Source organism: Macrosteles quadrilineatus, unplaced genomic scaffold, assembly GCF_028750875.1.
Source record: "Macrosteles quadrilineatus isolate MER2022 unplaced genomic scaffold, UCM_ALF_1.0 Scaffold_4__1_contigs__length_99947679, whole genome shotgun sequence".
Taxonomy (NCBI): Eukaryota; Metazoa; Arthropoda; class Insecta; order Hemiptera; family Cicadellidae; genus Macrosteles; species Macrosteles quadrilineatus.
In genome coordinates this window covers 54,468,015-54,493,281 of record NW_026542597.1, presented here as the reverse complement: position 1 = coordinate 54,493,281, position 25,267 = coordinate 54,468,015, and positions in this window count along the sequence as shown.

The window sequence follows — 25,267 nt, the reverse complement described above, 5'->3', positions numbered from 1 at the left end:
TTAGCAAGAGGATAATTAATAGATTGTATGAATAAACATTTACGATTAACTTATGTCAATTGAATGTTTGTGGTATTTTCAACTTAGTAACTATATTATGCGAAAATACTATCACAACATATGCATAAATAGACAAAATTATGGACACAATTGCCCTAGGTATGTAAATGTATGTAAAAGTAAATCTTAAATGAAGTATAGAACAACAACAACAAAATATATTATGTTTAGGAATTTTCATTGATATAATCAAAAAGCCAGAAATTGAGTTACATAGTAAAATATGACAAATGGTAAAACAAGATCTTACAGTGTGTACCATCTTCGAATGCTTTTTACAGATTATTTTCCATAAAACAGACATTTTTCATAATGTTAAAGGATTTCATCAAATATATTTATCATTGACTTCAAATATAATTCAACAAATTATAAGCTCATGCTTGGATTAATCGTTTTCAGTTCAGCCTGTACAAAAGCGATTTTGGTTAAAAGAAAGTCTAACAGAAAGTACCAAATAAGTTTTCCTTATTTTATGTCGAAGGTAGAACAGCCAGGTCCGGTTGAAATCCCCAGACTCTCCTGTAAATCTGTTAGTGCTGACGACTCAATCCAATATACTGCTTCAGAGCTGAACTCAATAGCCTCACTGTCCCCTTGTGTGAATAAAAGAAACGTGAAAATTTTTGAACGACAAGCAGCAAAAACCATTGCATAGGTAAATATATTGGGTTTTAATAAAAAAGTAGATGCTATAATAGCTTTCGAATATTTTTTCAAAGCTACCATAGGTTATTAAATTGTAGTAAAATTACGATGGATAATTATTGTGGTCGGGTAATTTACTGGAACCGATCTTGAACATTCTATTAATTTATTTAGTTATCAAAATAACTCAAATTGTTGTCATAGGTAGCATTATATTAGTAAGCTAACAGTAATAACCGTAAATAACGGTAATTACTATGTATTAAATCAAGTAATCAAATAAAGTAATCCCTATTTCTTGAAAAAGAACAGAACTTTAGAACAATATTAATTGTGTAACTATAATTGATCCGTAAATTGGAAAAGCAGACAGGTTGCAGTCTACCAGGTTGGTCAAGACTAACTTATTCTAAATAAGCTTTGGCGTTGCTGGAAATATAAACCATCCATTTAATCGGAATACTTTTCATTTTTTACCACTTTGCATAATAAAATCATTGAATTGCACGCATTGTATTTCAAATGCATAGCAAAATTGGATGCCTAATGTAGCTTAGCTACTGACTATAAGAACAGCCATTACTTCATCCAGAACAATTTGATCAACTCCCGCAGAAAAACGTCTTGACCCTGCTTAGAAATACAATATACAAACCTGCTGGCTTTTCTCAGGATGAAGCCAGCTATCATTGCCGATTTCTAAATGTACTGCGTTGCCGAATGCAGTTGACCATTTTGCATAGCTGGGACAATTTACAAATGGAAATATTTAACATCGTTACAATTGAAAGTGCATTGTACAGAGTATGTGTTGGGAAGGTCAGTCAAGGTCATTAGAGATTATCGTTGATGATATACAGACTTGAGACTAGCGTGTGACACGATCATGTAAAACAGTTCAATCCAAAAACAGTGTTTTGTACATGAGAAGCGGTCGTTCTCTAGATGCACACAGAAGTTGTTTAGTTGATTGCAGAGGATTATATCTTGTATGTTATTGTCATCACTATACAATGTTAAAACCAGCAATACCTTTCATGTTAGGGTTAATTAATAAATTTACAATTTACATCTATTGCTTCAATTTTAACAACTAATTTCGTAACGAATTATAAATTTACTAAAATATCAGCCATTTAGTAGTATTATTATATTTACCAACATTTTATATCAACAGCGCGTAGACCTATTTAGTTTTTAAAGTATATTCAACACACATACACTGAAAGTGGGTTTATTCTTGGATGGTAAGCACCCTTTAGGGCCATTAAGGGAGTATCTCATGAAATAAGGTAGTGTTTTGTAATAAATAAACGTTAAGCTGTAATTCACGGCTTAGTGAGTTTAAGAAATATCTTTACACGCCATGACAGTGATCTATAATGGAAATATGATACCTTTAGTGAACTGGAAAACAATATGTACATCGTGCTGAAGAGCGATACTCATATTCATGATTTCCGCAGCTAAAATATTGGAGCACATAGAGAACAAAGCTTTAACAACATATAGCAACTAGTTGGGTAAACTCTTAATGAAGCACCATCCATGTTTCTCGTGAATCTAGTGTCGTGGTTGAAACCGCTAAATATATTATGGACCTAAAGCTGAATAGAAAAAAGTCCTAAATGTAGAAAATTATATTTGTGATTTCATGATAATAACGCTAATGTAGTACTTTCTGATATTATTGTATAGTCTTATTGTCAATTTGCATTTCAATTTAATTGTCCTAAAAATTATATTATAAAACACTACTAATACAATTGACGCATTGCGTATAACAACCTTTGGTAGTTATAATTGATATGTTTTGCAGTTGTGAGAGTAGTCCATATGACCTCAGATAGGAAAATATTGATGCCACTATCGATAGGCTCTATTGAGTGACAAGAATATTGAGAAACAAACTACAAGAATCAAACTGAAAAAAAAACTTTTACCAATCTAGTGAAGAAATAAAGCTAAAGTATGTTCAAATTGAATTTTATATTTAAGAATATTAAAATTCCATACAGAAAACTTCCTCATAAATCTAATTCTTCAAAGTATACGCCGTTATGAGCGGAGAGTGGATTTATTCTTGGACGGTAAGCACCCCTTAGTGCCATTATGAGAATATCACATGGAATTAGTTTTTGTAATGTAATAAACACATGAATAAACTATAACCAACGCTTTATAAGTTGAAACATACAAGTCTAATATTAGCTTAAGAATTATCACTCATTTATGGCTCAAATAAATAGATTAGGTACTTTGTTATTATAACGACCACACCGATAAATCGACTTCCAAATAAGATGTTAACTAGTTTAAATAACAAAATCTTTTTAACATAACCTAACCTAACATAAAACATAGTCCACTCATAGGTTAGGCAAGGTTAGGTTAGTTTAAGTAAGATTAGATTATAATTATTAGGTGGGGTTGGTCCTATAATATCAAAGTACCGTAGATACAATAAGGTAAGCAATTATTTTGTTAAGTTATCGTTGAAAGGGTTTATTTTTTTTTGTTTCTGTAGATTTAACGAAAAAAAATTGCACACAAGTTGATGCAATTTTTCTCAGAGACCTGAGATATTTGAGAGAGAAGAGTTATTCGCACACTACTGCCAACAGTACTTTTACAGTACTATCAAAACATGTTTTTCGCTGACATGGATATCAGCCAACTCAAGAAGTTTTGCATATACAGCTGATTTGTTATTCCATTCTGATATGAGGGTCATGGAGCTGTGTTCAATGGGACGTCCCATCTTTATTTACTAGTTTATCTTTAGACTTATGCTCTAGAGAAAGGTTACAACCAACAACCAGTTTAAGAAACTTTATGAAAGTTGACCTAAATACAGAGTCTTAAATGAAATTAAAATGTACATTATTAGAACACCTTGCCGCTAACCCTACCTAAAGAAGATTTATACTTGACTTAACGGTGGCAGTTTAGTATCGGAAAGGATATTTATGAATTACGTGATTCTAACATATATTAACGAGAATTAAGAAGGTTTGTTGTGGTTTGTGATTCGGTTTCAATTGTTTGCTCTGATAAAAATTGATGAGCGTAATAAAATATTTGATATGAAGCAGCATTTTTATATGAAAAAACAGTTTATTTAATCAACGAGGATTCCTATTACTAAAGTAACAATAATTTTCTATAGCACTCAATAAAAGTCATACTTTATTTCTTATAAATTATACAGTGTGCGAATATAATGCAAATTAGAGTTATTCAAACTATGTAAATGAATACAGTTCCATTAATAAATTAGAGTTCCTAGGATACACAAGAGATAAATTGGGAACCACTTTCAGCAAGAGGCTCATTTCATGGAGTACAAACATTCATTACAGCAACGCCACTGATGCATAGCTGTGTATAACTGTGAAATGTAATTAATCTAAAGGTATTCATTGTGAACATTGATTAGCTGAACCATCAATGTATGAAGCTTTTGAACTAAACTCGTTATTTTGGTGGAAAGATATCAGCTGAAATAAAATATTCTCACAAACTGTGTAAGTGAAGCCACATGTTCTAGTTTAAAGCATGATTGTTCATTTTGTGCTCTGTACGTTTGTCAGCTATAGGCATATTTGTTAGCTTAAAATATTTGAGTGTGATTCGTTTGAACTGTTCTGTTCACAACAGTCATCGTTATATTAATGCTACTTACAAAATTCTCTGTTTTTAGTATTAAGGACTGTGGAACGTGACCTTCTAAAATCGTAAGCAATTCAAAGTGTTAAAATTATTATCTGTAACTAAAATGTAAATATTAAAGATAGAAAATTGACATAAATCAATTAGACTATATATTCTCGATCTTAGTTTCTGTTGTTATACTACAGTGTATTCACCTACTGTATCATAATTCAGCAAGACAGTGTAAAGGTAGCAGGTCCTGTAGTCGTAGCTGGGTTATTACACTGTTTGTCATAAAGATATATCGTGGACCTCCATGTTTATTTCAACGCTAAGTTAACTTTAAAAGTTAATGTTAATCTCAAAACATAAATAGAAATAGTACTTTTATAACTCGTTACTAGGAAAATTATTAATTTTCATTAACATAAAATAGTTTATTTTGTGGAACTTGGACAGTCTTTTCTGCGACCTTTTTAATTTAACGTTAACTGATAAAATTATGTTAAGTTTTATCACGCATTATAGACCTTCTAATTAGTTTTTTTTTTTTTACATAAAATAGGTTGATTGATTTATGGTACTTTATCCACGTATAGGGAAAAATTGATTCAATTTGAAAACAATTTTTTAGTGTAATGGATTATTAGATAGATTAGATTTATTTTCAACGTTCACTAGGCATTAAAATATCAATCAATACTAACTCAGAAGTTGGTCAAATCAAACACAATAGCTACTTTGGAAGTTAAAAGTTTATATCGCAATAGAACGTGTTAATCCGTTTGAATGCGCGTTACCTAACGTCAAATCGTTTCATCTGCATCCAAACGACGCACTACAAATCCAAACAGTTTAACTTTTGTTGCTTTTCAACCAAGTAACATTCGTGCCTGTTGTGGTGCTGCACGCTAACCTCAACTTCATCGTATCACTGATAAATCTGCAGTCTATCTTGAACTATATGTTGAATTGGATTGTTTATTCAACTTATTTATCCTCACTATCATTGCTTGAGCTATGATAGTGCTCACTATTAGCATGATTTCCATTTTTTAGTAAGGGGGCATCACAAGGATTGGTTTGCTACGAAAAACATACATATAAAGTAGAGGTAAAATACGAATACATTTTACAAAAAAATACACGAATTACTAAAACGACTGCTTTTAGATAGCGTGAAAAAACCACAACGCAGTTTTAGATTCATAAACAAGTACTCTAGCCTACAAAAGTTTACTTGTTCTGCATAAGAATAACAAGGGAGTTTCAAATTTAAAGTTTTTTTGGAATTTCTCCTTAACCATTAAGTTCATGACAACGCTACAAAATACTAAATTAATGTAAGCTCTAATGTAAGTTTATGTAAGCTCTACATTATTATTATATTGTGTTAACGCTACTACAACTATAAAAATATTATGATGCTTTCTGCGGTGTAAATGTAAGTGTGTGTACTAAATCTCTATTCTCTAGAGTAATCAAATGTAATTGTTGATATTATACCCCGTGAAGTTACTGTCAGGCGGTATAACCAGTGGAACAATGTATATACCATTAATCTTGAAACATGCCACAGCATATATTACCCTCTTAAATATCACTCTGTAAGATTATTCTAGCAAGTTTATACTAAAAAACATGTAGTCTACTTGATACATAATATAACTTCCCCTGAGTTAATTACATTTCGGTATGATCAAATGAATATGATATAATTTGGTGTAAACATGATACTGAATCGTATTTTCAATATTTTTTTTAATAAACTATTTTAAGTTATCGAACTACCGTAATAAACACAGTGAATGTGATATATGTCCAAACTAACGATATTTGTGTAGTATTTATAAAGTTAACAATACTTCAGATTTTTTGCGAAGTCGGATTTAATATTCGTTCATTAAGCTAAAACTAGCCTAATTAAATGAACCCCGACTTGGTTAAGAGATTAGGTAATGTAACAACTCTCATGTTATCATCGTATTATCATGAAATTAGAACATGTGGCTTACACAGTTTGTGAAAATATTTTATTTCAGCTGATATCTTTACTATCAAAATAACGAGTTTAGTTCAAAAGCTTCATATATTGATGGTTCAGCTAATCAATGTTCACAGTGAATACCTTTAGATTAATTACATTTCACAGTTATACACAGCTATGCATCAGTGGCGTTGCAGTAATGAATGCTTGCACTGCATGAAATGAGCCTCTTGCTGAAAGTGGTTCCCAATTTATCTCTTGTGTATCCTAGGAAATCTAATATACTAATGGAACCATTATTTTAATCATTTACATAGTTTGAATAGCCTTAACATGCAGAATATACACACACTATTCAATTAATGGGAAATAAAGTATGACTTTTATTGAGTGTCATAACAAACGATTATTACCTTAGTAATAGGTTTGTTTTTCAAGTCCATATTTTTAGGGGACTACACATTTTTCCTCGTTGATTAAATTATTTTACCAAAATTTTGCTAAAACACAAATATTTCTTTATGCTCATCAATTTTTATCAACAATTATAAACCGAACCTAAGCAACCTTTTTAGTGTTTGTTAATATGTTAGAAATTCGTAACTCATAAATATATTGCTAATTTTGGGACTATTTATACAAGCTATTAGCAATACACGGATTTGAAATCTTGTTAACTAATTAGTGACGGAAAATATCTTTAACTATATAGCCTCAATGATCTTAAAACAACAACAATATATATGAGTTCTCATTTGTTTTAAGAAAATATATTTTGTCCGTGATAGAGGTTTGAACATGTTTAAATACAGTAAAAATGATATGAACATTTCTAAAATATAATTGTCTAATATGGAGCATTAATTAACTTAGAGATGAAGCCGAGTCATATATGGTTTCGATCGAATAATCTCACATATGTTTTACCTGATTTCATGTTTTTCCTGTTTAATACTTACTACCTGAAACCTTCCCTACTATTTTGTAATTCTTAAGCATAATACTTTTAAGGACAAAAATTTTTTTCAGGAAAATTTTTGAGAGCATTGACAATGATATGTTATATTTCTTTTCAATTTAAAACTGCAGTAGTTAAGGTAAGTATGGATCTTTTTAGGTCGGGTTAGTGGCATGAGTAGTGGAGAACTGCCGGTTTTACCTCACTTTAGACACGTTTTTCCCATGTTATTCTTATGGGGATTATTTTTGGCCACCAAATCTAAAATCCTGATCTTTGCCTGCAAATCCCTATAAAATTGTCAAACCTTATTTCTTAGTTATTCCCCATAAATATATTCGATATTAAGCAAAAATAAAAAATAAACTAATTATTTCATTTATTGACCCATGTATGTGTATATGTATAGTAGTATAGTTTGTCGCTGCCGTTTTTTGAGGTGCGTCGTCATTTTTGGGCCAACTCCCCCCCCCCTCACCCCTCACCCCCTCACCACTCCCCTCTGCCCCATGCACAATTGCTAGTACATCTACCATTCCCCTTTCCAGTTGATATATTATATTTCTATTTCAAAATCATGTATGTGTGTGGTTTGCACACGAACTCGGCTCATGGCGTGGGCACGCTCCGGGCTCCTGCTTCTTGCCTCTAGTGGTGGGGCTGTGAAATGGTATCCTTAGTGGAAATCCATGAATTCTGGCTACTTGGGAACCCAAGCCATTTGACATACAATAAATCACCTTTTCTCCTAATTACCTTTTCTACTAAATACATGTCTTTATATTTGGTCTTTAACAACTCCTCTGTATAGAAGCCTCCTCTGATTATATTACCATTTTCATCTTTCAAGATATAAGTCACAGGCTTTGTATTCTTAACTTCTACTATTGTAAATAGTTCCCCTGTCCAATTTGGGGTATATCCTTTACTAAACACATGTTTATATTTGGAAATTCTCACGCTATCACCTACCTTATATCTTGGCTTTTTAACTTGCACTACTTTAGAAGTCCTTTCATGCAACCTCTCATGCACATATTTACTGTTCTTAATATTCACTTGGTTAGGCTTCATACCTATAGATCTATGCACTTTATTATTATATTTTCGAATTAACTTTGGAAGTAAATCCAACCATTTATAACTCCCCTGAGCACTAAATTCTCTATATAACCAATTCTTTAAAGTTCTCTGAAACCTCTCCACAATTGCAGCCTTAGTTGTAGAAAATGTGTGATAGTGATTAATATTTAATTTTTTCATTAGTTTGCTAAAATATTGATTAAAAAATTCTTTTCCATTGTCGGATTGAATGTTTTTAACCCCCTTTGGTAGAATGGTTTTAATGGCTTCTGTAACCACCAACCCTGTCTTATTCTTTAGTGGAGCAGCATAAGCTTTTTTAGAAAATGTATCTATTAAAGTTAAAATATATTTATTGCCAGAATTCTCTCTAGCATAGTTTTGCATATCAATTAAATCTATTTGTATGGTTTTGTTTATACCCAATACTTTAAAAGACCTTCTAATGAAATTCTTTCTTGCAGGCTTATGAAGTTCGTATGCAATTTCATTCATTTTTTATAACATCATCCTTTCCTGTAACTCTAAATACATCACCATTAGCCCCAATCAATAGATTATCTTCCATTCTTTTAAATACATAGTTTTCTGGTATATATGGTCTATTATCTATATACTTAAATCCACTCAAAGATGTGGGGTCAGCAACTAATAAATCAGGATTATATTCCATCAAATTAAAAATTTTTTCTCCATATACAAATTTTGATCCATCGTAATGCATAGCTTGTGACATTAGACAAATATCATCCGAATGTTCTCCCTCTGGTAGATTCCTTATAAATTGTTTTTTGGCATCCCAACATTTTTCTTTTTTATCAAAAGTTATAGTCTGTTCTTTTATAACACAGTCAGTTTCATCAATGGCAGGTTTAACACATACTAACCTTTTATTATAAAAACTCCAATAGCCTGCTTCCATTTTTGGAACTTGTGAAACATTCACAGCATCTTTACTATCTGTACCTTCCATCAAATTGCTAAGTTTCTGTTTCTTAGCATTCCAAACACCATTCTCTGATTCTAAAAATTCATAATTATTATCATCTTGTATAAATTTACCATCTTCTTTTCGTATTAAAGTCTGTTGTAAAGTGGGCACATCATCTAAACTTTCACCCTTTTCTACATTAGTAATTTTCCGTTTCTTAGCATTCCAAACACCATTCTCTGATTCTACAAATTCATAATTATTATTGTCTTGTACAAATGTACCACCATCTGTTCGTATTAAAGTCTGTTGTAAAGTGGGCACATCATCTAAACTTTCACCTTTTTCCACATTAGTAATTTTCTGTTTTTTAGCATTCCACTTTTTATTCTTAGATTCTAAAAACTCATATTTAGTTTTACCTTGTAAAAAGACATCACCTTTTCTAGTTAATGTCTGTCCCAAAGTTGATACATCATCTACAAACTCCCCATCTTTAACATTACCAATTTTACGGTTTAAACAATTCCAACTATCATCTTGTAAATTTAAAGTAGGTTCACTACTCATGGTTGCCGCCCTGGGTTCTGCAGGCTTATTATATGGATTATATAAACGATAAAATTTATCTATAAACATATTTTTATTTAATAAATAATTCCACTTTCTCTCAATTCCTCAATAATGGAATCTATTTCATTATCCACTCCTGAGTTACCAGCTTGGCGACTTAGCCAAAGAAGTCTTAACCTATCTACAAGCTCATTAGGATCATCCCAATAAATATAGTCTATTTTATTACCAGTCACTTGTCTCAAACCTTCACCAACAGATTTAAATAGAGGTTTAATTATATTAAGATATTTAGTATGTCTATTACTTGAAATTGGTGCACCATCTTTGTAACTCTTTAAATGTCCATTTGTAGCTTCTAAAATCTCTTTATAATTTTGCAAATCAGCCTGAGTATAGTTCTCAGGTTCTTTTAACGTTAACAATTCCCATAAACCTTTTGTCCCCTTGTAGGTTTTATTTGCAACTGTAACATCATCATTGGCAATATCAACTTCCTTATTTCCAATAAAAAATTTATTTGCTTCTCGTCTAATACCATATGTAGTGTCTGTCATACACTTTTACTGAGGTAATTTCCTAAATAGTCTGATGCTAAAAGACCAAAATCTAATTTCTGTGGAGTGGATGGTTGTAATGGTTGTAATGGTTGTTGTTGTTGATATCTTGGTATCATTGATATTCTAGATGGAGTCATTGGGAGTATCTCCATTCGAGGCCTCTCTGATGTGATTTTCTTTAATTCTTTTAATGGCTCTAGTAAAGGTTGGAATGTTTGGAACCTCTCTTCAGCCTCTAGAAACTTGCCACGTTTTAAAGCTCTATATTTCTCTCTTATTTGATTTGCAGAGTCAACCAATTCTTGTTGAATATTTTTCATCTTTTATTTACATTTTATTTATCTCATTTGACAAAGGATTGTACTCAAACACTTTATCATGTATTATCAAACAATATGCAGATGTATTTGCTGGCACATTTTCTGCAGTTTCAATCTCTAATTTAATATCAACAATTCCTTCTTTCACTGTTTCGTTCTGTCTAGAACAGTCTATTACAATTAGTGGATATTTCTTCATAAACTCAGCCCTACTAATCATAGGATCTGGGATAGTATTATAGTAAGTCTCTCTAAACCTCATAAACATCTCATAAGCTTTAGAGACATCTCCATTTTCAAAGTCGAGATTTAAATCACTATAAGGATAATATTCAGAGTTTAGAAATACTTTGAGATTTTTTAATTTACAGTGATCAAATTCATCAGTTCTTTTTCGTGCACTATTGTCCCTAGCTGTTTGGAAACCAAATATAATATACCTAGGCTTCTCCAAACTTGAAGATGTCTTTACTGACCATGTATGTCTTGTGGTATTGGGATATGATGGAAGTTCATGCAGCTCTAAACTTCTAAATGCAATTTGCAAATTTTTATTTTGCAATAACATCTTTTGTAATTGTAACTTCTCTCCATCTGATGGTATCACATGTGGCATGACCCATTGAATAGAGTTAAGTGTAATTTTGGGAATCGTATCAGCGGTGCCACTGGCTGGAGCACTAGTGGTTGTTAATATACAATTCAAATCATTTTTGGATCTTTTCAACACCAATTCTTGTTTGACATTTACTAATACCTTATTAAAATCCTCAAATACACCCATTAACAGCTCTAATGGCAAACATGTACTAAACTTGCCACCTTTATGGAACTCTTTTAAATTTGTGTCAGAGTCAAATGCTACATTTGACAATTTAGTAGTTTTATTGTAAGAGCTCAATATTTTCATAAGACTAGAAATTCCTGGGTTTCTTACAATGTCTATTTCTTTACCTGCAACTTCGTATCTAATTTCATCAAATAAGAACGCAAATGCATTATTTATAAAATGACCTTTTTCATGATTTTCAATTTCTCCCTTAATATACAGATAACTCCTACACGGGAGAGTTAGCAAATCTTGATTATTAATACATATTCGAATTTCATCAGAATTATTTATTGCTAAAGTGTTGTGGGGAACATAGGAGTGATTTGTAATTTTAACCACACTATCGTCGAATTGGGATTTCCCTGTAACGTCTAGAAAATCTTCCATTTTTATTAATAGAAAATTTTAACTTTAGTCCTATTGACTTTAGGAACCTAGCATTTTGTACACTTATAGATAAATTCTTATAAATTCTCATATCTTTTTTATATGACAAGTAATTGTAGTTTCTTCTCCGTTAAAGTCAATTGCCTTGTCATGTTGATCGGCAAATGTAATACTGACAACATCTAAACTTTTCTTATTTACAGGAAAATATATAATATTTCTTGGAACTTCAATAATTTTGTAGCCAGGAGGAGCTTCTGGATAAAAGCTATGTATGGTGTGTGATTTGTTGCCATTTAAATAGGACCCGTTTGCAATATTACATTTTACTCTAATCACATTTACATTATTAATGTTTATTTTATTTGTAGATTCAAACTGAACACCAGGAGTAGAAACACCTTTAAATCCTAATAAAATAGACCCTAAACATGGTTTTGTAAAATCAAACACGTGGCTAGAAAGTAGTGTCGCTTTCATAGTTTTATTATTAGCTGTAAGGAAAAAGTCTGGGACTTGCTTTTGAATTTCCTTTGCAAGCTCAACCACCTCATATGTTCCTTCAGAAATTTCTATTGTAACTGGAGCATTGTGGTCATAATAGAAAACATCATCACCTTCACTAATGGTTAACTTTTTTCCTTTAAGTTGATTTAATTTTGGAATAAGCCCTTTGAATAAAAGTTTGGATTTAGTATTAATTAATGCTTCTCCATTTTTACCTACTATAACTTTAAGTTTTCCATTTAATAACCGGTTTAAATCATCAACTGAGATATCTCCTTTTGGTAATGTCATTTTCTCTACTTTGTAATATGTTAAAGTATTTAGTGGTTTTTTAACATTAAATATTGAATTATAACTTTGAAAATCTACCAATCCAATAACATAATCATCATTTAATTCTATGGGAGGAAAGAATACTGACTTTAGCTCTGGCTCTGTACCCGAAAATGTTATAGTAAATGAATCCATTTTTATAAAGAAATATTTTTTATGAATGATAAACATAAAATTCCACAAATAGAACTATTTAAATCTTGTATTTGATCGGTTGTATAGTAGATTTTATATCCCTCAAAATATTTAATTACTTCTTTTGGAGGTTGGATTCCAAATGGGTCAAGATAAATTACAATATCTTTATTTTTACGATATGCTGTCCAATGTGTGCCAGATGAGCTATCTAAATTAACTATTCCACACTCTTTTACTCTTGGTGTTAGATTTTTTAGCTCGCTTTTTAGGTACACTCCCCTGAAGTGAGGCACGTCTTTTGCGGCCTCTAACAGCTGGTAGTTGTCCATCTTTTTTATTAAATTTTAATCCCATTCCCATCTTTGCTTTTGCCTTCATCAAATTTGTCACGGCATAAGCAGCTGCTCTTTCAGCAAGATTTGCATCCTTGGCCGTTACTCTAGTCCAAGCTAAGTCTGCTAATCTCATGTCTGCTTTGTTCCGAGCAGCAGTATCAGGATTATTCATGTAGAATATGTCATGCTCTTTACAATAAGAGTCTAGTTTATTTTTTGGAGGTACATTTTTAGCTAAATTCTCACGTACATTCGTCCCAGGTCCACAGTATTGATATGTTGGTATGTGAAGTGGAAATGGAAGGTTATTTATAAGAGTATTCAATAACCCTCAACCTCTGTAAGGCTTTAGGAATAAACCTTTGCCCTTTTTACATGTTTTCTTATTAACATTTTTTACCATTTTTATTATATAAAAAATGTCTTTTATTCAACAAAAACACAAATTTAAAATAGTACATACTAAAGAAAATATACCAAAGAAGTTGGGTCTATTTCCTACCAATATTCGATGTGTTATTTGCGGTCCAAGTGGAAGTGGGAAGACGGTTGTAATTTATAACTTAATTGTAAGAAAGGAAGGATTAAAATTTACAAACTTATATTTAATATCCAAATCGTTAGAACAAGAAAAATATAAAAAAATAATTGAAATATTTAGTTTGTGTGATGAAGTGAAATTACACACGTTTACTGACTGTGAAATCACACCAAATGATGTAAAATCACAGTCAGTTGTTGTATTTGATGACATAAATAGTACAAATATTACACAATTTTTCTCAATGGGTCGACATAAAAATATTAACTGTTTTTACTTGTGTCAATCTTACAGCAAAGTACACAAACATTTACGTGATAATGTAAATTTCCTAATATTATTCAAACAAGATGATTTAAATTTAAAACATGTATATCACAATCATGTTGGTAATGACTTTTCATTTGACCAATTTAAAAATCTCTGTCATCAATGTTGGGATAAAACTAAATATGGCTTTTTTGTAATAGACAAAAAAAGGTCAAAGAATAATGGCAAATATAGATTTATGTTTGACCAATTCTTTCAAGAGGATGGTAAGGGTAAATAAATGAAAGATTTTTTTTTAACATTTGCATTTATTATACATCTACACATTTTGAACATCGATTTTATAATGACCGAACGCAAGAGTATTGATGCCATCTTCTAGAATAAACCTCTTGTCATCGTCAAAGGATAGTACTTTTTTATTCATGGTTAAGGTTTGAAGATGATGATTTATAGATTTAATTCTTGTCACATTCTCATAGTAATCTTGCCCAGTTGCAAGGCAGTTCAAATAATGTTGATGTCTGAGGAGATGTTTAACAGTGGCACCATCAGCTCCTTTAGCTTTCTTCACCTCTAAAGCTTGCTTGTCTTCTTCATATAACCATTTTAGAGGAATGTAAGAATATAACTTTGGTCTTAAACCACAATATTCATACATAATATGACCACCTAATTCATCTTTAAACTTTCCAGTGACTTTTTTATTTTTATCAGAGTATAAGAAATGGTCTTTACTATATCCAGAGGTATCAAAATAGTGTAAGTCACATTCTATTTCCTTGTAAAAGTCCTCTGTAACTATAGCATACATTAATGAATCTGTATCTGTCATTAGACATCTTTTGTTCTTAAATTTTGACATATAATTATAGTGGAAATCATACATTATTACTTTACTGATATCTAAAATGGTCATTCCTAAATATGTTGGTTTATTAAACTTTACAACTAATTTATTTAAATGTATAGCATGTAAATTGTTATCAAACTTTTTGCTACAGTCAAACCTTGGATTAGTGACATATTTTGTTAATAGTGACTCATCCTTGAGATATATATCACGAAACTTGCGTTGATTCATGATTGTTCGACCAAAGAGACTATTATTTAACAATTTATAAAAGTCTTTTTCGAAATCAGTTTTAGCACATTTGCGTTTTTCAATATTAAAATTAATATAGGGCGCAAGCCATTTAGACTGTCTAAATTTTAAAATTCTATGGTATTTTGTTACAATCAAACCCAATTCCTCATATTTTTGTAATGCTTTATAATGTAAAATATATTTAGTTTTGTCTTTTAAATTAGGTATTAATTTGCCATTCATTTTCTCTGGTGCTAATGGATAGTCATTATGTAAATCATGTAAGCTTTTATCATATTTTAAATCAACTTCTAAAATGTATCCAAACTCATCATTTTGATTATATTTGTAGTCTATCTCATTAGTCCAACTGAATCCATCCACAGGCAGTGGCTCGCACATTGCTGTAGAGTATAGTGAGTTACAATCTAAATATATTAAATAGACACTCTCTTGATTGGGATCATAGTGTTCACCCATATATCTATTATTTGCTTTAGCGTAACGTGTAGAAATCATACTGACTCCTCCTCTGATCGCACTTTCTATGAACAAATGCATGTCAACATCTTTGAATAATTGTAATTTTATTCCTGTCATTCTAAGACAGGCCTCCCATGTAAGTCCAGGAAGTGAATACATATGTACAGGGTCAAGTTTGTAATCTTTTAAACACAGGTCTCTAAATGTCTCAAACACATCAGCCAGTAGCAATACATCTGTTTTAAGATATAAATCATGATATTCTTGTAAATTATGTATATTAAAATGGGTCCATACATTTTTAGCATGTTCATATTCATTGGGAGAGATATGTTCTTTAGTTATAGAACTGTAAAATGTTTCAATTGGGGGTAGAGACTCTGCGAACTTATCTGGTCCCGTCATATATTCATAGGGATATACACCTTTACGTTGTAGTAGTGGATTTTGTATGAATCTAAATGTGTTCAAATTGGAAGCCAATTTATATAATGGAAGGGACAGAAAGTTGTATGAATCTAAAAATACTAAATCATCAACAGAGAATGATATATATTTTTCCATATCTTTAGCTATACAATTAATTTTACGATTATTAAATTTTCCCAAATGTTGCATTATTATGTGACCATCATAATTTTTCAAGTTATGGAAGAATATTGGTATTTTCTTTGTTACTTTATAATTTAAATTACAATCATTGTGGGCAGCTCCACGGTATTGGCCAGAGGATCTCTCACCCGATCAAAATATAGGGGCTTTTCACAAATATGACAATGTGTTGAGTTTTGGAAAGATACCTCTTGCTCAGGGGTCATTTGAAGAGGAATATATATTGCCATTTGATTTTTAATATAATCATAAGTCTGAAATAATCTTTCAAAAAACACATCCATAACATTTGTGCCACTGTACAACTCTTCAGAAATAATTTTTGAATCTTTTACTACGACAAATGCAAATCCCGATGGAATATGTATATTAGAGTTTATAAAGCATTCAAAATCTGCATAAATTACATATGGGGCTTTAAGTTGATATTTATAGTTTTTAAATTGTAATGTATCTTGTTTAGACATTTCCACTCGTTGAGCATCAAAGCTTTTACAATATGTTACATGACGTTCTAATATATCATTAGTGTAAAAATGTTGTAAACACAACTTGCAAAAATGCTGCTTATGGCCATGTTTTGTAGAGTGGAACATTAACCTATCAAAATCACGAATTAAACAATAATGTGATTTACGACCTTCTTGTAATAATAATAAATCTATGTGAGTATTACTATTTAGTTTAGTCGTTCTTAATGGATATATAAATTTATCATATTCAACCCCAAATACATTAATACTTATATCATTCTGTGTTTCAAATTTATCTATATCAGATATTTTCACAGGATACTTTATGTTTGTCATATTCAACTGACTTTCATAGGGTATATAATTAGAAACCCTTTCAGCATTGTTTGCATACCTTGGATGTAAAGCTGCTAAAATCGACCAAAGAAAGCATCTATTGTCAGAATTCTTTATATTTAAAACAGCATGTTTTGATTGAATACTTTTTGGTGTGGGGATATATGACTTTGGAGTTAGGGGTTTATACTTGTAAACATGCAACTGCCAATATTTAGTATGGTCATATATCCATCCACTGCCTTGGGCTTGATATTTGTGTATGGAAGCATCAATCTTTGAAAGTGCATTTTCAATTTGAGGCTTTAAATCTCTCTTCTCAATAGTTAAGGTAGTAAGACTTCGAAAATCTGCTATACATTCTTTTTCATTAACTAATTTACCATTTTGATCCATTGAATATTTTATAAATTTGATTCTCCTAACTAAAGTCCATTTTATCGGTAGAGGACAAGACTTGAGATTATTTTCAAGTTCAGCTCTAATCGATTCACCCACAAATTTAATCATTGTGTATGGACATTTCATGCAAGAATTAACATGTCTTTTAAAATGTCCAACAACATTTTTCTTACAAAAATTACAAGTCTTGTGACTTTGTAATATATGCGATTTTAGAGTCATGTTATTTTCACAGATTAAATCACAAACTTTGCACACATTCATTTGATGAATTGCCTTGTAGTGACGAATCATATTACTTTTGGTAGAGAGCGACACGGAGCAGTGTTGACAGGTGGGCCTCATTTTTATATATAACAAAAAAAATTTGTGCCACTTCTATTTATAGACTTTTTGAAAATTTCAAAATTTTGGAAATTTTAACAATTTTCAGCTAGAAATTAAAAATTTGTAAAAATTACTTCAACAGATCCAAGACTAGCAAGGAGCAAGCCCAAGTGAGTGACATTTTCACCACGTCACCACTAGAGGCAAGAAACAACCATGAGTCAGGAGCGCGCCCACGCCATGAGCCGAGTTCGCGTGCAAACCACACACATACATGATTTTGAAATAGAAATATAATATATCAACTGGAAAGGGGAATGGTAGATGTACTAGCAATTGTGCATGGGGCAGAGGGGAGTGGTGAGGGGGTGAGGGGTGAGGGGGGGGGGGAGTTGGCCCAAAAATGACGACGCACCTCAAAAAACGGCTGCGACAAACTATACTACTATACATATACACATACATGGGTCAATAAATGAAATAATTAGTTTTTTTTTATTTTTGCTTAATATCGAATATATTTATGGGGAATAACTAAGAAATAAGGTTTGACAATTTTATAGGGATTTGCAGGCAAAGATCAGGATTTTAGATTTGGTGGCCAAAAATAATCCCCATAAGAATAACATGGGAAAAACGTGTCTAAAGTGAGGTAAAACCGGCAGTTCTCCACTACTGGCATGTATTCTAATATAGCATACCTTTAACGCCATTTAAGACTTAATTAGTATATAGGCCTACTATCAGTAAGGATGTTCTTCAACCGGTTGAAAGTATTCTTTAAAGCACAATTCTAAAGAGAAACTTGTAAATAAAGACGGGACGTCACATTCAACACAACTCTATGACGCTATTATCCGAATGGAATAACAAATCAGCTGTATATGTAAAACGTCCTGAGTTGGCTGATATCCATGTCAGCGAAAAACATGTTTTGATAGTACTGTAAAAGTACTGTTGGCAGTAGTGTGCGAATAACTCTTCTAAAATATCTCGAGTCTATAAGAAGAACATCTACTTGTGCGCTAACATTTTTAAAATTAATTGTTAATATTTAATTAAAATTGTTCATTTTTTTTATTAATAAACACTTTCAACGATACCTTAACAAAGTAATTGCTTACCTTATTGTAATATATTTATTTGAGCCACAAATGGGTGAAATATTCTTGAGCTAATATTAGACATGTTATATTATTGCTTCAACTTTTAAAGCTGTGGTTATAGTTTATTCAGGTGTTTACTACATTACAAAACACTATCTCCTATCATGTGATATTCTCATAATGGCACTAAGGGGTGCTTACCATCCAAGAATAAATCCAGTCTCCTCTCATAACGGCGTATACTTAAAAAATTAGATTTATGAGGAAGTTTTGTATATGGGATTTGTATATTCTTAAAAATAAAATACCATTTAAAATCGGTTTGACTTATTTATTTACCGGATTAGTAAAAGCTTTATTAGTTTGATTGCTGTAGTTAGTTCCTCAATTTGTATTGCCTATATGGATAGATTTATATTTTCCCCTGTTTCCAAATATTTTCCTATCTGGTGGCCCTGTAGACAACTCTCACTACTGCAAAACATATCAATTGAGCCAATTGTAACTATACGTAATGGAATGTAGAATGCGTCGGTTGTGTTAGAAGTGTTTTGTAATATAATGTTGAGGACGATTAATTTAAATTGCAAACTAACAATAAGACTATACATTAATTTTACAAAGTACTAGCGCTATTATCATGAAATCACAAATTGTTTATAAATTTGCTACATTTAGGACTTTTTCCATTCAGCTTTTGGACACAATATATTTAGTGGTTTCAACCACGACACTAGATTCACGAGAAACATGGATGGTGCTTCATTATGAGTTTACCTAACAAGTTGCTGTATGTTGTTAAAGCTTTGTTCTTTATGTGCTACAATATTTCCGCTGCGGAAATCATAAATGTGTGTATCGCTCTTCAACACGATGTACATATTGTTTTACAGTTCACTAAAGGTATCATATTCCCAGTATTGATCGCTGTCATGGTGTGTAAAGATATTTCGTAAACTCACTAAGCCGTGAATTACAGCTTAACGTTTATTTACTACAAAACACTACCTTATTTCATGAGATACTCCCTTAATGGCCCTAAAGGGTGCTTACCGTCCATGAATAAACCCACTTTCAGTGTATATGTGTTGAATATACTTTAAATTTAAATAGGTATATGCGCTTTTGATATTAAATGTTGGTGAATACAATTACTACTAAATGGTTGATATTTTTGTAAATTTATAATTCGTTACGAAACTAGCTTTTAAAATTGAAACTAATAGATGTAAAATGTAAATTTACAGTATTAATAAACCCTAACATGAAAGGTATTGCTATTTTTAACATTGTATAGTAATGACAATAACATACAAGATATTATCTTCTGCAATCAACTAAACTGCTCACACAACTTATGTGTTCATCTAGAGAACGATAGCTTTTCTTGTACAAAACACTGTCTTTGGTTTGAACTGTTTTACATGATCGTGTCACACGCTAGTCTCAAGTCTGTATATCATCAGAGATAATATCTAATGACCTTGACTGACCTGCCCAACACAGACTGTGCAATACACTTTCAATTGTAATGATGTTAAATATCTGAATTTATAAATTGTCCCAGTTATGCACATTTGACAACTGCATTCGGTAAAGCTGTAAATTTCGTATTACAGCAATTAATATTTAATTAACTTAACAATTAATTAATTTCGTTACACAATTAATATTGCCCTAAAGTTCTGTTCTTTTTCAAGGAATAGGGATTACTTTATTTAATTACTTGATTTAATGAATTTAATTTGATTTAATCAACATTTAATTTTATTACTGTTAGTTTATAAGTTTTAAGGTTAAGTGTAACATTTAATAATTATTTTAAAATTCATGATTACATAATTAAAAGTTTTTCTGGTAATTTATATTTCATTTTTAATTTAAAAAGGAGTTTTTTATACTTTAATTGTTTTAAAACAATTTGTACGTAAACGACGTTGTACATTTGCTATGATTTCTATTTATTATTGAACGTTGATTAATTTATTTTTCACTTTAGCTTACTTAAGCTCATTGTAATGCTAACTAAGACAATAGTTTTAGTTATTTTGATAACTAAATAAATTCGCAGAATGTTCAAGTTTAAATCAAGAAAAATTGCCAACCACAATGTTCAGTCATTGTAATTTTACAGAGTATATTAACTGTGTTCGGCTTAGATAAAAAATATTTCGTTGGCCATTTACCGTAGGCAAAAAACAAATAGATTTCGAAGGAAAAGCAAAAATCGAATTTTTAAAAGTGAAACCTATTACATTTAATTATGCTTGAAAGGGTTTTTGCTGCTTGTTGTTCAAAATTTGCACGTTTCTTTTATTCGTGCAAGGAAATGAAGCTATTAAGTTCAGCTCTGAAGCAGTAGATTCGATTGAGGCGTCAGCACTAACAGATTTACAGGAGAGTCAGGGGATTTCAGCCGGACCTGGCTGTTCTACTTGCGACATAAAATAAGGATAACTTATTAACGTAACTTTTGTACTTTTTGTTAGACTTTCTTTTAACCAAAATCGCTTTTGTACAGGCTGATCTGAAAACGATTAATCCAAGCACGAGCTTATAATGTGTTGAATTATATTTGAAGTCAATGTTAAATATATTTGATGAAATCCTTTAACATTATGAACAATGTCTGTATTATACTCTATAAAAAGCATTCGATGATGTTTTGCACTGTAAGATCGTAATTTTTATTTTTTACCAACATACCATCATTAACATATTTTGCTTTGCAACTCAATTTCTGGCTTTTCGCTTTCATCAATTTAAATTCCCCATATAATATATGTAATGTAATAATAAAATGTACCCATATAATTTTTCTCATTCAAAACATCAACTCAGATTCATTTTTATGTCCAAAGAAAAAATCGTATCCATAATTATGTCTATACATGTGTTATGATAGTACATATTCTCATTTAACAGTTGAGCTGCAAATACCTCAAACATTCAAGTCATGTGAATTGTGTATATGTTTAGTCATGCAATATATTATCATCTTACTAAAGTGTGCTCAGCTACAGTTATATAAATCACTAAGACAGTGTAAAGGTAGCAGGTCCTAATATTGGAGTTGGGTTATTGCACTGTTTGTCAAGAAGATATATTGTGCACCTCGATGTTCGCGGTACCCTACGTAAATTTTAAAAATTAATGTTATCTTAAAACAGACATACTGTAATTATATTATTTTGGAAGTTTTTAGTTGAAAAATTATCATCATGCATTGCGAAAAATCAAAAACGTTAAAGATTTAGGCAGTTATTGCTATGGTAAGGTTAAATAAAGTTTTTTTTTCCAATGCTACAAAAATTGTGTCTTAGTTTTTATTCGTAAGAAAGAAAGATTAATGTATTAGTTGTAAAAACGTTGATATTTTGGTTTTCATTACTCACTCAGGCATAACGACTAGCTTAAAACCACATATCTTATTTAGTATATAATGGTTATTTTTTACAATATAAAATAAAGACACCAAAATGTTTCAATATAAAAAAAATTTAAGCTTAGTAAAACACTCTGTAAAAACCGTTTTAATGGTTAACATTTTCATTCTATTAGAAAGTGAGGATCAATTTAGACAAACAACGTGCAGATTACAAACAGTTTAACTTTTAATGCATTTCAACTTAGTAACATTTAGTTTAATATTCGTGACTACTGCGCTGCACGCCATCCTCAACTCAGCATTGTATTACTGATGTGTCTCCAGTATTTCAATTACTACATTATAAATCTAAGATTTGTTTAAAGGTTGTTTAACATTGTCTCTAATGTTACTTTCTAGTGTATAACAGATTAAAACAGGCGTAACAATATGGGTTGAGGACAAACATTTAATAATTAATTATATTATATTAATTATATACCAGAAACCACAAATGTTTTAAGAATGTTACCCCAGCGTTCATTAAGCTGTCATAAACACAAAACCAGATAGATTGAGAGCTTTGATGTTTATTTGATATTCAATTAAGATTGTAAATGTTTAACGTAGATATGAAGACAGAAATGTATTTACTTGTTTAGTCACTCTTTAATAATAAGTGTCAAGGATAACACAGTTGAAAATAAAAGCCTGCGTGAAGATCCTGGCAAAATAAAAATAAAGCATTACTTAGTTAACTTTCTCACGAGAAGAAAACGTCAAAACACTGTATTAATTTTATTTCTAAAACGATTGAAAAAACAATTCACAACATTAAGTCACTTAAGTCCATTAAGATTGGAGGCCTTGTTGATCCTTTCAGTTTTTTGTTCGTATTATTTTACAAATAATTGTGAATTACTGTATTTCATTAGTTTTCAGCTGAGCTCAAAAACTTCTGCAAGTAGAAATTTGACTTGACTAAACATGATATTTGCAGTTCTGATATACAAATGTTAATCAACTATCATCTTCAAAAATTACTACTTAGTCCCAAAGTTGTTCTCCCTGAAAAAATAAGATAATGTTTACTTTCACCTAGTCCAGGACTCTCACGCACTTGAGGCAGCGAACGTGACCTATTATACATACTTATCTTTATCCTTTCCGCAAAGGAATATACCATTCCCTTATAATTTAATATCTACAAAGCATATATGTTATTTTAATCCGTGTGCATAATGGGCCATATCTAGGATATGTAAAATTCTGTAGTCATTTTCTATTATATTATGACGAACATAAAATAAATTAACTTGTTAAAAACAATATCAGCTCTATCGATCATCTTACAAACCGCTTTACAAAGAGGTTGATTGTTCGATGTAATTAATATTAATAATAAGAATACTTATTTGCCAGTTATATTAACGAGCAGATTCAAATAAAGCTTTGAATACTATATTTAAAAGATCTATAAATGGCAGGTGATACAGTTAGATAATTGAGTCAGGTAATGAATAAAAAGACGACTCAAACCTGTTGGAATTTGAGTCGAGACTTGTTTCCTTGTCATAAACCGTGACAGTACAAGCATAGATAAAACATACTCTTTTAGTCTTTGGTACAAGGAAAAGTTACCTGACCAATGGTATAGTGATGCTTAAATTACATGTCAAAGCATTTCCAGACATTTAAGTAAAATTCCAGTCAATGGTTGAAAAGAAGGTCGACGAATCCCTAGACACAGCTGTAAATCTGTTACTGCTGAAATCGCAATCTAATACGTTACTTCAGAGCCAGGCTTAACAGTCTCATGCTTTTTAGAACAAATCCTTTTATTATCTATATAAATAAAATTAGAGTTTTGTCTGTACATTGCTTAGAATAATGAACTTTTTGGTTATTTTTACATTTCATAGGTCAGAGAAACCGAATCAAACCTTATCTCAATTTCTGTCTGTCTGTCTGTCTGTCTGTCTGTCTGTCTATCTGTCATTCTCTTGGTAACGCTAAAATACGCACTTTATTACAACTACTCCTCAATAACTATAGCACTGTCCCGCCTGAAACTTATTTTCCAAATACTATACATATATGAGATGGTTTTAGACGTATTTCATCGAATATGAGACAGTTAGATATTTAACAGTAAACCCTTGAAAATCAAGTTTTTGTCGATTTTTGACGTGGAATTTCTGGAAGCCCATGTTAACCTTATGAGAAATGAAATTATTGAATCTTAACAGCTGTTTCAATTAAACAAGTTGGTTCTGTTCTGTGATGTTCAATAGCATTAAAGTTACAAGGATTACCAACAGGGTGCAGCACTAGCACTATTATTTCTTTTAAATTTATGACAACAGCTAATTTGCAACCTGGAGGCGAGTGAGCGTAGCGAACGAGCTAACCTGAAGGCAAGTGAGCGTAGCGAACGAGCTAACCTGAAGGAAAGTGAGCGCAGCGAACGAGCTCCAACATACAGGTGAGTGAGCGTAGCGAACGAACTTCAACCAGGACGTGATTGAGCCATGCAAACGAGATCAGATAGTAAAAATAAAAGTAAGCCTACCGTTATAGGATCGACCGGCAGACACAGAGGTAATTTAACCTTTTATTGATTGTCATACCGATCCGGAACAACAAAAAACAACATAAAATGAAGCTATGTATAATAGTTTGGCCAGCATATCTTAAAATATGCAAACCAACTGCTGTTCGTTATATAAGAAGGTTTCAACTGAATATTATAAGATCCCCGTGCGTAGAACGGGTACACAGCTAGTAAATAAATAAGGTTCTAGAACTACTTATATTATAGGCGCTTTATAGTTTGTTGTATTTTTGTTTTTGGCATAAATGTCTTTCTAGCAGAATCGAAACAAATTTGCAGCTCCAAATGTAAATTAAACTGAACTAGGTGAACCCGTGCGAATTCGCACGAATAAATTAGGATA